Source organism: Paramormyrops kingsleyae, chromosome 8 (genome assembly GCF_048594095.1).
Source record: "Paramormyrops kingsleyae isolate MSU_618 chromosome 8, PKINGS_0.4, whole genome shotgun sequence".
NCBI lineage: Eukaryota > Metazoa > Chordata > Actinopteri > Osteoglossiformes > Mormyridae > Paramormyrops > Paramormyrops kingsleyae.
This window is the reverse complement of record NC_132804.1, coordinates 8,207,016-8,221,038: the sequence shown is the minus strand read 5'-3', so window position 1 is coordinate 8,221,038 and position 14,023 is coordinate 8,207,016. Positions and strand designations below refer to the sequence as shown.

The window sequence follows — 14,023 nt, the reverse complement described above, 5'->3', positions numbered from 1 at the left end:
GTTCAACCATCCACCCAGAAGGGGTCTGTGCTCTGCCTGCCTAATTTAAAGTAGGAATCAGTGAGGGAACACACACACACACACACACACACACACACACATTCATTTGCATCTCCGTCTTTGTGAGGTTTTCCCATTGACAGCCACTTCGCTGTAATAAATCTCTAATCCCTTTGTAACAAAACTCAAAAACAGATGAAAACAGATAATAAGCAAAAAACGTTTTCGCGTTCCTTCTTTTTCTTTTATTACAGTGGATTAACTTGTTTAAAAAATAACCACCGCTGCAGGGAGTGACTGTCTGTGTGGGGAAAATGGCTTAAAAACTCAGCAAGAGCAACGTGCACGCACACACACGTGCACACACACACACACACACGCGCGCACACACACACGCACACACACACACACGCGCGCACACACACGCACACGCGCACACACACGCCAGCCTTTGCAGAGAAGACCACCCCCAGCTCTCCTCAGACCTCACGGGTGGGCTGAACTCAGTGGAGACAGAAAAAAGCACCAATCAATATAATGGATGTTGGAGCCTAAAAACAGACACAGCGCATCTGTCCATTTGGGATTTCAGCTGGATCCAGCCTCTTGCCGTCCATCTCTTATGTTAATCTGTGTACTCTGCCAGCCTGTACTGACACCAAAGCCAAGGCCGACCAACGGCTGGGTGCTTGCTTACCATATAAGGACAGTGCGGGCAGGCAGTCCGAGTGGTTCTGTAAAGAACAGCAGCGGGAACAGGACCACAGTCAAACAAGCACAGACAGACCACATTAATTACACCAGTGTTTCCCAATTCGGTCCTCAGGGACCCACAGACAGTCCGCATTTTTGCTCCCTCCCAGTTCTTGGTATGAAGCAAAAATGTTAATTGTCCTTCAGGGAGCTCGGAGGGAGCAATAACATGGACAGACTGTGGGTCCCCAAGGACCAGATTGGGAAACACTCAGTTAGAGATAGCGATGAGAGAGAGAGACCAGATCGCTCACAACAGACCACAGAAAAACCAGGTCACTGGTAATGGACCGCAGAAAGTCCAGGTTATGGAAAATAGACCAGAAGGAAATAACAGAGCAGAGACCGAGACTAGGTCACAGGAGGAACAAATGAGCAGTGACCCACAGTGAGACCAGGTAATGGATAACAGACCGCAGTAACAGAGCAAACCACAGAGAGACCAGGTCATAAATAGCAAACCGCAGTAAGAGAACAAACCACAAAGCGACTGCAGAGAGACCAGGCCATGAATAACAGACCACAGTGAGCAAACCACATAGCGACTGCAGAGAGACCAGGTCATGGATAACAGACCACAGTGAGCAAACCACATAGCGACTGCAGAGAGACCAGGTCATGGATAACAGACTGCAGTGAGCAAACCACATAGCGACTGCAGAGAGACCAGGTCATGGATAACAGACCGCAGTGAGCAAACCACAAAGTGACCTCAGAGAGACCAGGTCATGGATAACAGACCGCAGTGAGCAAACCACAAAGTGACCTCAGAGAGACCAGGTCCTTTTCCTCCAGGCTTAGAGGAAAACACACTCCAGCATCTTCAGTCACTCGACCTGAGGTTGAGTTTCTCATCTGGCAGATGTCAGCATAGTTCAGTCAGCGCCTTGGCCCGAGCGAATTTAGACAATCGCCGATTACATAACCCCCCCCCCCCCCACCACCACCCATCTGCACGCAGCCGGGGCCCCTGCTGGCTGAGCCCTGCATGTCTAAACCATATTTATACAGCAGCGCAGCTCTTGTCATTACACAGTCTGGGTATGTAGCCAAAAAAAAACAAGCTATAATAATGTAGGGTAAAATGAGACTATTGAAATATTGCAATGCATTTATGAAAGGAAACGCTGTTTACTGTAAAAATGGCTTAAATATGCAGGTGGGTATTCCGTTCAAAGGGAGCTGGGTTTCTCTCAGTGCCGCTCCCCCCACCCACACACCATGTGTTTTTTTCTTTTTAACGGGATAAAACCGACAAATAAATAATAAAACCCTCCGGCTCGCTTCCTCTCTCCCAGCTGGGCTGCAGTTCCAGGCTCCCCTTCCAAAGCACTGCTTCCGGCTCTCTGATTGGCCGGTCCGCGATAATGACGGGGGAGGCCGTGTGAAAGCATCACGCCATGGCAGAGTGGCGAGATGCAGGGGCCCGCCGTCTCCCCCGGTGCGGGTCTGAGGCGGCAGCGTGGCGTGAGATTGTTCACTTCACAAGCGGCCCTTCTGTCTGCCCTTCAAGGTGCCTGCCACACGCGTCTGATGTGCGTTTCAACCCAGAGCCGTTGCTGTCTGAAGTGCTTGTTCGCAAAGTAAAAACCATAACAATAAACTAAGGAATAAACAGCGGTTCTACAAGTCTAATGTCAGTGAGGATTGTACACCCCCGAGGCACACACACACACACACACACACACACACACACGCACATATAGGGTATACTGTACATATCCTTATGGGGACCACTCATTCATTTCAATGGGAAAAATGCTAACGCTGACTATGACAACCTTAACCCCTACCCTGCTCTAACCATAACCATAAGTAACCTAACAAAATACAAGAGTTTTCGCATTTTTAGTTTTTTCATAGCAGTCACCGATTTTTATAAAATAGAGTTTTCTCTTATGGGGACCAGGAAACCGGTCCCCATAAGGGAAAAAAAATGGATATTTATCACGTTATGGGGACATTATGTCCCCATAAGGATAGGTAAACCCGCTCGCACATACACACACACACACACACATACAAACCCGCACACAGCGCAGGGAGCTGCGTTGGGTAATAGAACAGAAATGGTCCCCTGGGTCACCAGAAGCATGAACAAAGTAGACGGTCTCATTGACACCAAACTTTTTTGGGGGTAAAAAATACAAACAAAGCAAAAAACAAACCTTTAGTTTTTATTTGCAGCAGCAGAAAGGCAGGCCTGTAAAAGCAGGCCTGTAAAGGCAGAGGGACTTGGTTCGTGAGATGAATGTGGCAGCAGCATGCTTAGATTCACAGTTCCCCTCCACCGCCTCACGGGGCCCAGACTCCCCCAGGGGATACCCTCTTATCGCTGGTGATAAACACAAACAGAAGCGAACAGGAATACACCTGTAACGGGGGTTTAACAAGCCGGAAACAGCCGCGCGTGACGCCAGGCTTCCATGAATGCAAATTCTTTCAAAATGGCCGCCCTTCGATACGCCCTAATCGTAAATACAGGGACACCCAGATGATTTGGCTTGCCATCTAAATGCTTTTTTTTCTTCCAGGATGGAACTGCCGTATGGTGTCAGGTCCTCTGAGCCGCTGTCTCTCAGAGAGGGGTGAAGGAAACGGAAGGGATGCTATTCAGTTCGGCTGCCATCGATCTCCCCGCCGTTCCGAACCCATGCATCACAGCTCAATCCGGCTCATTCTCCTGCTGGAATCCTGAGCTCATGTAACGACACTGAATGGGGAGAATGCTAGACCATAAACTAGGGGCATACTAGAAAATCTGAGCACCCCTGCCCCCCCCCCCATTTTTTACATATTTTAGATATTGAATCTGCCAGAGAATCCATGACTCTACTGCGTTCCTGCTGTAACATCATCATTCTTTGGAGGGAGGGCAGAGGAGAGAGAAAGCACCACGCTACCCCCCCTCACTGCCAGTGCCCTCTGCAGGCAGTTAACTGTAGCTGCCCTGAGAGCCAGCAGGGTATTAAAACACTGTCAGAGTTTTGGCCCGTTGCGTTTACACTCGGCGAATCCCAGGCTAACTTCTCACTCAGCAGTCGTCGGAGGCACGAGGCCCGCATCCTCCGTGCCTCTAAGCCTCATGTAATAGCCCTTTAATCCCTCACCTGTTGAGGTGCAGTAATCCATTCGGACCCCATTTACCTCCCTACTCGTAGTGTCACCCGACACCCTGAACATCTTATGAAGGTTCAGAGCACTGGGTAGACAACTCGTCCTGCCACATGCGGACGGCCACACAGGCTCTAAACAAAAAGTTAACTTTTCTTCCTGGTAAAGAAGCGAAACTTGTTTTTTTTGGGTCACCACAGAACCTGCAAGATGAAGTCAAGTAGGCAGGGAAGAGAGTGTTAATGAAATGTGATCATTAAAAGCTCATTAACAATGCAGCAACTGCTATGAACTATATTAACAGCTGCGGGCAGCAGGGAAGCCATCATGCAGGTATTTCAGACTTGTGTGACATCATGATGACATCATGCAGGTATTTCAGACTTGTGTGTCTGGGCGGTGGTGATGACATCATGCAGGTATTTCAGACTCGTGTGTCTGGGCGGTGGTGATGACATCATGCAGGTGTTTCAGACTCGTGTGTCTGGGCGGTGGTGATGACATCATGCAGGTTTTTCAGACTCGTGTGTCTGGGCGGTGGTGATGACATCATGCAGGTATTTCAGACTCGTGTGTCTGGGCGGTGGTGATGACATCATGCAGGTATTTCAGACTCGTGTGTCTGGGCGGTGGTGATGACATCATGCAGGTATTTCAGACTCGTGTGTCTGGGCGGTGGTGATGACATCATGCAGGTATTTCAGACTCGTGTGTCTGGGCGGTGGTGTTGACATCCCTCAGATAGGTGATGTGTCTCACAATTAACCTGTATCTCTAAACATATGAAACACTCTTCCGTTTGCCCCACAGTTCACAGACGGTCTGGCCCACATACCAGATCCCAGTGTCCTGGTTTGACGAGCCAGTGTCTTACATCCCCAGCCAGTTGGCCCCCATTGCTAGCTATGAAATAGCAATGCTTTGTGTCCCCCCCCCCCATGGTTATTAAACCTCAATAAGGCCCCAGTTCCATCCTTCCATACTCGTGCCACACCACTCCCACAACATGTACCAGGAGCTGCACTGTAATCGAACCACCGCGACCCATAATGCAACACTTCTCTTACGGAGAGGCGACTTCTAAGTGTGAGTCTGTTTCCCCAGTCAGGAGGGCGTGTTATGTGAGGGAAGGACTCCCTAAATGAAAAAAATAAATATAAAAAGCTACATGTTGACTGGAGTCTTGGGCACAATAAATAATACACAGATGAGTTATTGATTTTCATTGCTTGTATCATTTAATATACTCTAAGGTTTAAGGCATTTAACCTGATGTAAGGGGCTGTTTGTCCCATTTATAAACACCAAGACAAATTCATAATGCTTTGTGAAGCCTAGGTGATGGGGAACATTGTACCACATGATTAATATTTGCCCCCCCCACATCAACTAGTGGATACAAATTATTTTAGCACATAATAAATTCCAGACAATGTATGATTTTTTTAACCAATGTCAGTGACTAATAGTGACGAAAAAACTGTTTTATGACTTTCTAAGATGAGAGGGCCAATTGTACTGTAGGTGCTGTAACGGTGACCTTTGTGTCAGCCTTTCCGGTTGACTCGGCAACCCCGTCACAGTCACGGTATTCCCTTTGGTGATCAAACAGCCGTGACCATTTTTCAAAATAACGATAATGACGGGACAAACAAAATTATTATTTCCAATAGCAGCATGACTCAGGTGTCAGACGCAAACAGGTGGACACGCAAACAGCCGCATAAGCTGCTGTTGACAGAGGTGAAGAAAATTTCAATGATGACGTCACCCGAACGCATGACACGGAGTCACTCTGTGTCGACACAAATGGTGTTATTTACGCACGGCACTTATTTTAGGGAGCACTGGGACTGTGGACTCACCTCACCGCAAAAAAATGGCCTTTCAAAATTTAAGATAAACTGTTGCTGTTTTGAGACGAGACGGCCTAAAACTAGCAAAATTATCTGGCAGTGAAGTAAGGAAATTGTACTCGGTAAGATTTCCTAAAATAAGACAATATACCTAAATGCAAGCAAATTAATCTTATTTATAAGATGCGTTGTTAGTCAGGTTACTAAAGAAATGACCACTAAATATAAGGAAATTATACTTGCTTAGATTTTTTTTTTTTGCAGTGTTCAACCCAGACAGGAGGGTGGGAGAGCCGGGACGAGGAATGGGTTTGACAGAAACGAAGGGCTGAAAGGGGACCAAAGAATAGCTCCAGAGAAGGCACAGACGCAGGCAGGCAAACAGGTACGGGCGTGGGGAAGTTCTGTTGCAGTTGTGGTTGAGGGACAAAATGGATACAGGTTCGAATTCGGGGGATTCATACAGGTTAATATAGGGGCTTTTCCACTGACTTTGCCCTGGCCTGAAACGTCTCTGCCGCCTTACAAGGTTAAAATGATGGATGATTTTAAAAGTGATGCTTTTGTATGCAAGTAAATAACGGGAAATCAGCAGCCCATAATGATATCAGTACAGGTGCTGCTATGGTGATAGTGTTTCTGTGCAATTCTGAAGCCACTTTCTGAGGTTCCATGCTCATTTGCCTAGAACCACAAGGGCAGAACACACGACTCCCTCCACAGCAGCACTGCTTGACGGTCCGGAGGATGTCTGCTGTGAAACACCAAAGTCTGGGCTACAAGGTCTCCAGCTCTCACGCATCCGGCGTGACACTCGCACTTTCACACTCTCACGATCACGCAAGAACTCTTATGGCAAATCTATGTTATTCTATATCTATATTATTCTATATTATTCCATTATAAACTTAAAACTAGCAAACTGTACAGAATATTTACAAGATAATAAAACTGCCACATACATGTACATGCGTGTGCAGACTCGTCACGAATTGAAAATCTCACACCAGACAGCCGACCAAAGTTGGCAAACCTGAAGCTAACTGACCGTAATTTGATAATACAGTCTGCTGAGACAGTGATAGGTGGCTGCATAGATGGTTTTGGATGGGGGGGGGGGTATAGTTTGAATATGGTTGTATTCTGGTCACCTGATGACCTTTCCTCTCGCTTGGAATGTCTTTGACTCATAATCCTGGTCTGAAGACCCATGAGGCCTGCATCCAATCGATTCCGAGCCGTCTCCAATATATTCATACTCTGTCTCAGGAGCTTCTAATCCATTCAAATACATCTCCGGCCCAGACAGGCCCCGCCTCTTGTCCTCTGAAACACCATCTAAATTGGAGACAAGCTCTGCTTCTACTCCATTTAAAACCCATTTTCATCAGGGAAAAGCCCCGCCTCTAATCAATTCTGGGTCCATCTCTAAACAAAGGCTGCCCTTAATTTAGGTTCTATCCAAACACGTTTCAGTCTGCCATTTCACATTAAATGTAATTTTCACTTTTGCGATTCCTGTTGGTGCTTAGTTTTTATTCGCAAATACTAACAGCACAAAAAACACACATGGGCTAAATTAATAAAATTCTTAAAATCTGACTATTCCTAAATATAGCTGCCATCTGTTTAGAAGAATATTTAATTGTAGCAGTGAGTTTTTAGAGCAGTTTAGAACGTTCCAAGTTATTCTATTTAAATACATGCCATCAAAAGAAAGACTCGCATTTTGCTTCTAATCTCCCATCAGATAAATTTATTAAATCTTTTGTTGAGTTTTCCTTACAGCTATAAAGCTTGAAAACGAAATATTAAAACACCAGCCTTATAATCCAAAATTCAATTAAGAAAAGGATACAAGGTGAAGACTTGAATTAAAACAGGAAATTAATAATTGACAGTAGATAACATATTTCAGTCAGACCACTTAAGTTCTCCTGGAGAAAATGCAGGAAGGAAACAAAACAGGAAAAATGAGGAGACATTGGGGTCTGTTGTTTTCAGAGAAACAGATTCCTCTGTATCCCTTTGCTAGCCAACTAGGCGCAAGCCAAGAATTGATCTTTCTAAAAGATTTCTGAAATAGTTTAATTAAATCTGAATTAAACAAAAGAACAACGGGCCACGGAGAAATGGAACAAAACCGTGGTCAGATAAGGGAACGGCTGAGGAGACCCTCATGACAGAAAGGGCAACTAAGATTTAAGTGGACTTTACAGTATATCTAAGCTGCATGGTGATCCTAAGAACACTTCTCAATCAAACATGCAGGGACCAGACGTGGAAACCACCATTCCCAGTTCAGCTCCCCCCACCCCCCTGCCGCACAACATTCCAGTAATGAATCGGCTAATCACTGTTATCTCCCCCAATCAGGTGCTTTGTGAAGGAAACCCAGTTTTTTGTCTGGCAGGAGGCCAAACCTTGGCTTCTCACAGCCAGTGCTGTTAGAGTTTGGCCCAGAGGGAGAGTGAAAACTGGATGTGGGTTTAAGTGAGCTTTTTCCGAGTCACAGATCGCACTTTCCGGGGGGTGCCGACCCGCCTGGTGACTGACAGTGTGGGAGGAAGAACAATGCAGCTCCAAGCATTTCCTGTCCGTCGTCATCGGTCGATGTCATGCACATCCCATGTCATTGTTCTTGGCCATCTTTGACTCAGCATCTTTGACTCAAACCTTGAACAGCGGCAAATGGTAAGAACCCAGGGGAGTTAATCCAAGCCCTTCATCCTAAAGCTACCTATGAGACTGACCGGGGGGGGGGGTGGGGGGGGGGGGGGGTCATGTCTGATAGAGGGACCATCCAAACCCTACAATCAACATCCTGGGGAAAAAAAACACAGACACAAAACTGACAGCAGAAGCCATTAGCTTCACAAAACGTACAATTATCCTGCAAGTCACCCATTAGGCCAAAATGACAGCAGAGCCCAATTATCAGCCGTAATTCTACAACAAATAACTCCTCAATTTTCAAAAATAGAAAATTCCATACAGCGACTCTAATCCCCTTTTAGATACACCATAGGCTATTTATCTCTGATTATGACAGTGTTTTTTCTCCATAGAATCATGACTAACCTCTTTATGAAACATCAAAGTTACATAAAAGCTCCTTAGTTTGTGCCATTCAGGGGTTGCAATAGAAAATTAAATAAAGCCTTGATAATTTTAAAAATGTGATTGTTTAGGCTTAGATTGCATTAATCACACTGCGACCTCATACTGGATGAGGGGTGTAGAACACGGACGGGTAAGTAATAATGTAATTAACTACGTTTAAAACCTGGTTTCGCGTAAACCGAAGTGTTGCTGCCCAGTCAAAAGTTCAAATTTCTACCAAAAAAAATGTTTTAACTGTACTATTTACAGAACCATCTTTTCATTCGAATAGCTGTAACTCTTATCAGAACATCTGTGAGGGGAGAAGCTTTAAGTTTTATGGAGACGGACAGCGACAGAAGGACATGCAGTGAATAGGACCCATCCTGCGTAGAGGGGCCCTGCAGAGACCCAGGGAGGTAGAGAGAGACACAGAGCAGCTCAGTGTATAAAAGGCACTAATAAGGACACAGTGGGAGAGCCGCTTTGGTGTTAAAACGGCGGCTATGCACAGAAGGTCGTGAGCTGGGTCTGAAACGCCCTGTCACTGACACGGGGGGAGGACGGGGGAGTCGCGATCCACTGCGGCCAATCAGGTGAATTTAGGGCAGGAAATCATTTATTCTGCATGGGGAAGACATTTCTGCAGTGTCCAGCCTTCTACACGACAGGTTTTCGTCTAGTTTTATTTGGACAAGGCGGTTCAACAGGCCTAAGATTTATACTGAAATCCACACTATCAAACACAAGGTCTGACTTTAACTCGGTTTACAAGCATGGTGGTCCCTGGGGCCTAAAATCCACACTGTCAAGCACAAGGATATGACTTCAACTCAGTTTATAGGCATGATCATCCATCAGACACGGAATTCACACCACCCAGCTCAACACTTTCATTTATTATGTCAACTGTAAAACTAAGTGCAAAACCAGCGTTGCACTCAGCTCATATTCAACTATTGAAGTTCATGCTTTAAAGGGGTTTGTCTCACAACAAAGGACACTGCACATAAAAAAAGATAAAGCTGATGTCTAGGAGCAAAACCACCACAGCAAAATATCACGGCTCCACTCACAAAGGAAATAACGAAACCCGTTTTCTATTTCCAGACGTTATAGTGACTCACGTCTGAACCGGGTGGTGTCCTGGGTCAGAATCAACCATTATACTGAATCGATTGGAATGTGAGGGAAAAAAAATCAGAGAACTGATTCCATTCTGTTGGTCTTAGGAGCATAAGGGAGAGGTTGACTGTCATGGGGAAGGACCACCTGCAGCCTGAACATTAACTACGGTTGGGAATATCTGCCGGGGTGTGAAGCTCCCCGTCTGGGTGATGTGTTTCTCAGACGTGTACAGAGCTAAAAAAAGCTACTGCCCCTATCTTACATGAAATATGACTCTTTGGCACCCTGCCCGCACTCATAATGGAATATGTACGTTTATGGAGAGTAAGAAGGGGGGCTTCAGGCTGCATATCATAAAGCGTAGCCATGTGTACGCCAGGCGCTCCTGTGAGCCAGTCTGGTGACCCGCGGTAATGGCCAAAGTCAGGGCTAAGCTACGGTTTTCAGGAGTGACATGAAGCTTTATTTGCGATTCGCACAAGTACAGGTACACTGGAATGCTCTTTTTCTCATATCCCATCACCCTCTTCTTTGTGAGTGAAGCTTGGGGTCTGAGCGTAGGGTCAGACCATTTATCCAGCGCCCCTGGAGCACTGTGGCGTGTTAAGGGCCTCGCTCAATGTTCAGGCTGCAGGTGGGCTTCAGTCAGTCAGCCTCTCCTTTATGGTCCTAAGACCGGCAGAATGAAATCAGTTCCTCTGTTTTGTTTCTCACATTGCAATCGATTCAGAGTAATTAATATCTGATTGTGTTCAAGGACACCACCCAGAACAAATGTGAGTTACTGTAACATCTGAAAATAGATAAAAAAAACAGAACCCTGCTCAAGGGCCCAACAGAGATGTGACAATTCATGTAAGGCTGGGACAGCGATGTTCTGATTACAATACTAACCCTACCCACAATGCACCACTCCTGCCTCACTGTCTTTCTCACAGGAAGCCCACACCCTGTATGCCAACAGCATGACAGTTATCAGCTGCATTTGATAGGGCTCTGAAAAAAAGAACCATTGTAAAGGTCAGGGATGTGACCAGAGATCCCCCCCCCCTCCAAGGCTTCCACACGTGACCTCTAACGGCGCCGGGTTTGCCTTGGCACCGCACTCTGCTAACGGACCAGGCTGGACGCCAGCATAGCTGGTTGGCACCAGCGGGGTGAGAGGTTCCCGCTAAGCCTGCTTCCCAGAGAAGCATCGTCTGGTAAATAACGCCTCAGAGATGCCCACAGCGGCCCCTGTTCAACCAATCAGGGAAGTAGGAGGTACAGTGGTGAAGGACACAAAGTGGGTCACAGTCAGTTGCTCTGGATCAAAAGCCTTAGATAAGGTGAGGCTTCCAAAGTGCTGCCCATCTAAAGGAACTGATGATCATTTGCAAATGGAGGTTGTAGAGATATTGAGCTGCAGTTTGACAGAATCCCACCAATGGAACCCAAGCAGCATGAGACACAGGTACTTATACAATTGCACCGTTTAGCTGTCAATCAAGTGCATCATCCAATCCGTAAGCCAAGGTATTACAGGCAAGGACGTCGACACATGCATGAAACTCAGTTAATTTTTTCCTGACTTCCCAAAATCACCTAAAAACTTACTCAGAACCAAGTTATTTATTTAGCTTGATAAAGCTGATGTAATTCTTTTGTAACATAGAATCATGCTGAAAAGGAGGCCTAATGGGCAGCTGGTGGGGTCAGATCTGGAGCTACGGAATCTCATTTCGCACACCTTACAAATCAGCAGAGCGGCGTCGAAGTGGCAGATTCGCGGCGGTCAATGTCATCGGCGTGAGCTAATTTCACGTTCTGCTGTGTACGTCAGGGGGTGGAGACATGGAGGAACCTTCCCTACATAATGGCTGCAATGACACCAGCTCCCCTTCGCTGTCAACGAGCCAATCTCTATGGCTCCCTGTGAGCCGGGAGCTTTTTATTATTCTGGTGGGGTGGCCTGGCCTGCTTTCCCCTGCTTGGAAGAGCACGGAGCCCAACGGAGACCTTTGTGTGCTCCCCGAACCGCAGGGGTTGCTCTTCAAGGAGAAAGAGGGGATTGGAAAGAGGCACGTGTGAGTGTGGAAGGGAGGGTGAAGGGGCATGGGTGGGGGTTGGGGGGGGGGCACTGGGAACGGTGCCAATCCAATTACAGGCCGCTGGGTAAGCTGGGTAACATTGACTGAGCTGTGTTTGCTCCCATTCTCTCTCCCATTATCTCCTCTCCAGCTCTCTTCAGGGTCAGTCATTGACTCAGTCATGCATCCATCCCTCTGCCATCCAAAGCAGTTCACAGCCCCCCTCCCCTTGCCTCGCAATGCCACCTCTCTCTCACACTCACAAAACATGTGTTTTTACCACAGAAATGGCCACCAGAGCCAGTAAACTTGTGCCTTTTCAACAACAAGCATGCCTAAGCCACCTGTCACGTCCTGCACGCCTCCCTAAGTGGCCCTGAGGAGCCGCCCCAGCTGCTCGTTACCCCTCGTTACTCTCTGTATTTAAGTACCTGTTTGTCTCGTCAGTCCCAGTCCTGCCATTGACGTCGAACTTTCTTGTTGCCTGTGCCCTTTCTTGTTCCACTCCTCCCGTTTTGTGATCCCTCGCAATCTTCTTTTATTTCTCTGTCCCTTGAGTTCATTGAACCCCCTTTTGTTCTGCTACAACGCCTGCCCTCAAGTCCTTCATCCTTCAAGTCATGACAGAATGATCGCACTCCCAAGGAAACCCAGCGGCTGTTACCCCAGTCCCTGGTTTCAGACCTTCCTGCATCCCGCAGACTGGATTCCTCATGTTCCCGGGCTCCGACAGAGGAGGCTTGGCGTTTTATGGGGGAGATGCGGCAGCTTATTGAATGTGAAGCCTCTCGGCCTGCTGTGGTCCCGCCGCACTCTGCTACTCCACCCGCTGGCCCACCACAGATTCGCCCACCAGCTTCTCGCAGCTCGCTGCAGCTCTGCCCACTGGCTCCCTGCAGCTCGCTGCAGCTCTGCCCACTGGCTCCTTGCAGCTCGCTGCAGCTCTGCCCACTGGCTCCCTGCAGCTCACTGCCACACTGCCCACTGGCTCCCTGCAGCTCGCTGCAGCTCTGCCCACTGGCTCCCTGCAGCACACTGCCACACTGCCCACTGGCTCCCTGCAGCTCACTGCAGCTCTGCCCACTGGCTCCCTGCAGCTCGCTGCCACACTGCCCACTGGCTCCCTGCAGCTCGCTGCCACACTGCCCACTGGCTCCCTGCAACTCGCTGCAGCTCTGCCCACTGGCTCCCTGCAGCTCGCTGCAGCTCTGCCCACTGGCTCCTTGCAGCTCGCTGCAGCTCTGCCCACTGGCTCCCTGCAGCTCACTGCCACACTGCCCACTGGCTCCCTGCAGCTCGCTGCAGCTCTGCCCACTGGCTCCCTGCAGCACACTGCCACACTGCCCACTGGCTCCCTGCAGCTCACTGCAGCTCTGCCCACTGGCTCCCTGCAGCTCGCTGCCACACTGCCCACTGGCTCCCTGCAGCTCGCTGCCACACTGCCCACTGGCTCCCTGCAACTCGCTGCAGCTCTGCCCACTGGCTCCCTGCAGCTCGCTGCAGCTCTGCCCACTGGCTCCCTGCAGCTCTGCCTGCCATCTCCAGCCGCAGGACGAAGAAATGCAGGAAGCTGGCTGTGCCCTTGGCTGCCTCCTCGCCTGACTCAGTGCCTCCAGATGTCCATGGTTGTGCTGTGCGTCCTGTCCTGTCTGGTGGTTCTGCCCCTTGGGTCTTGTGTGCTATCTACTCTATGTACCCTGTGGGTCCTGCAATGCTCTGTTCAGCCCAGTGTCCCTTCTGTCCCCAGCCCTGTGCATCCGCCCAGGTGTCTGGTCCCCTCGGTCCCATCCCTTGTTCATCCTTTTTGCCGGAGTGCACACTTCAAGGTGACATCACCATTCTTAAGTGCAACTATATCAAGCCATTTTAAGCACACCATGTTGGTTTCTTCACTTCTAATCAATTTTGCTTTTTAATAAGCATCAGATTAAGAATAGTGTGGACCTGGATCTTTACGTGTTCTTTCAGTGACTTGATTGAGATACATCAGAACTCAGCATC

The 14,023-nt window shown here is 48.1% G+C and overlaps 1 protein-coding gene across 1 annotated transcript in view; it reads right to left on the bottom strand.

Annotated features, from left to right (window-relative positions):
* The window catches only part of LOC111849400 (plexin-A2-like), a 111,685-nt gene that overhangs the window by 73,837 nt on the left and 23,825 nt on the right, over positions 1-14,023 (bottom strand). The gene's annotated exons all lie outside the window — the stretch shown is intronic.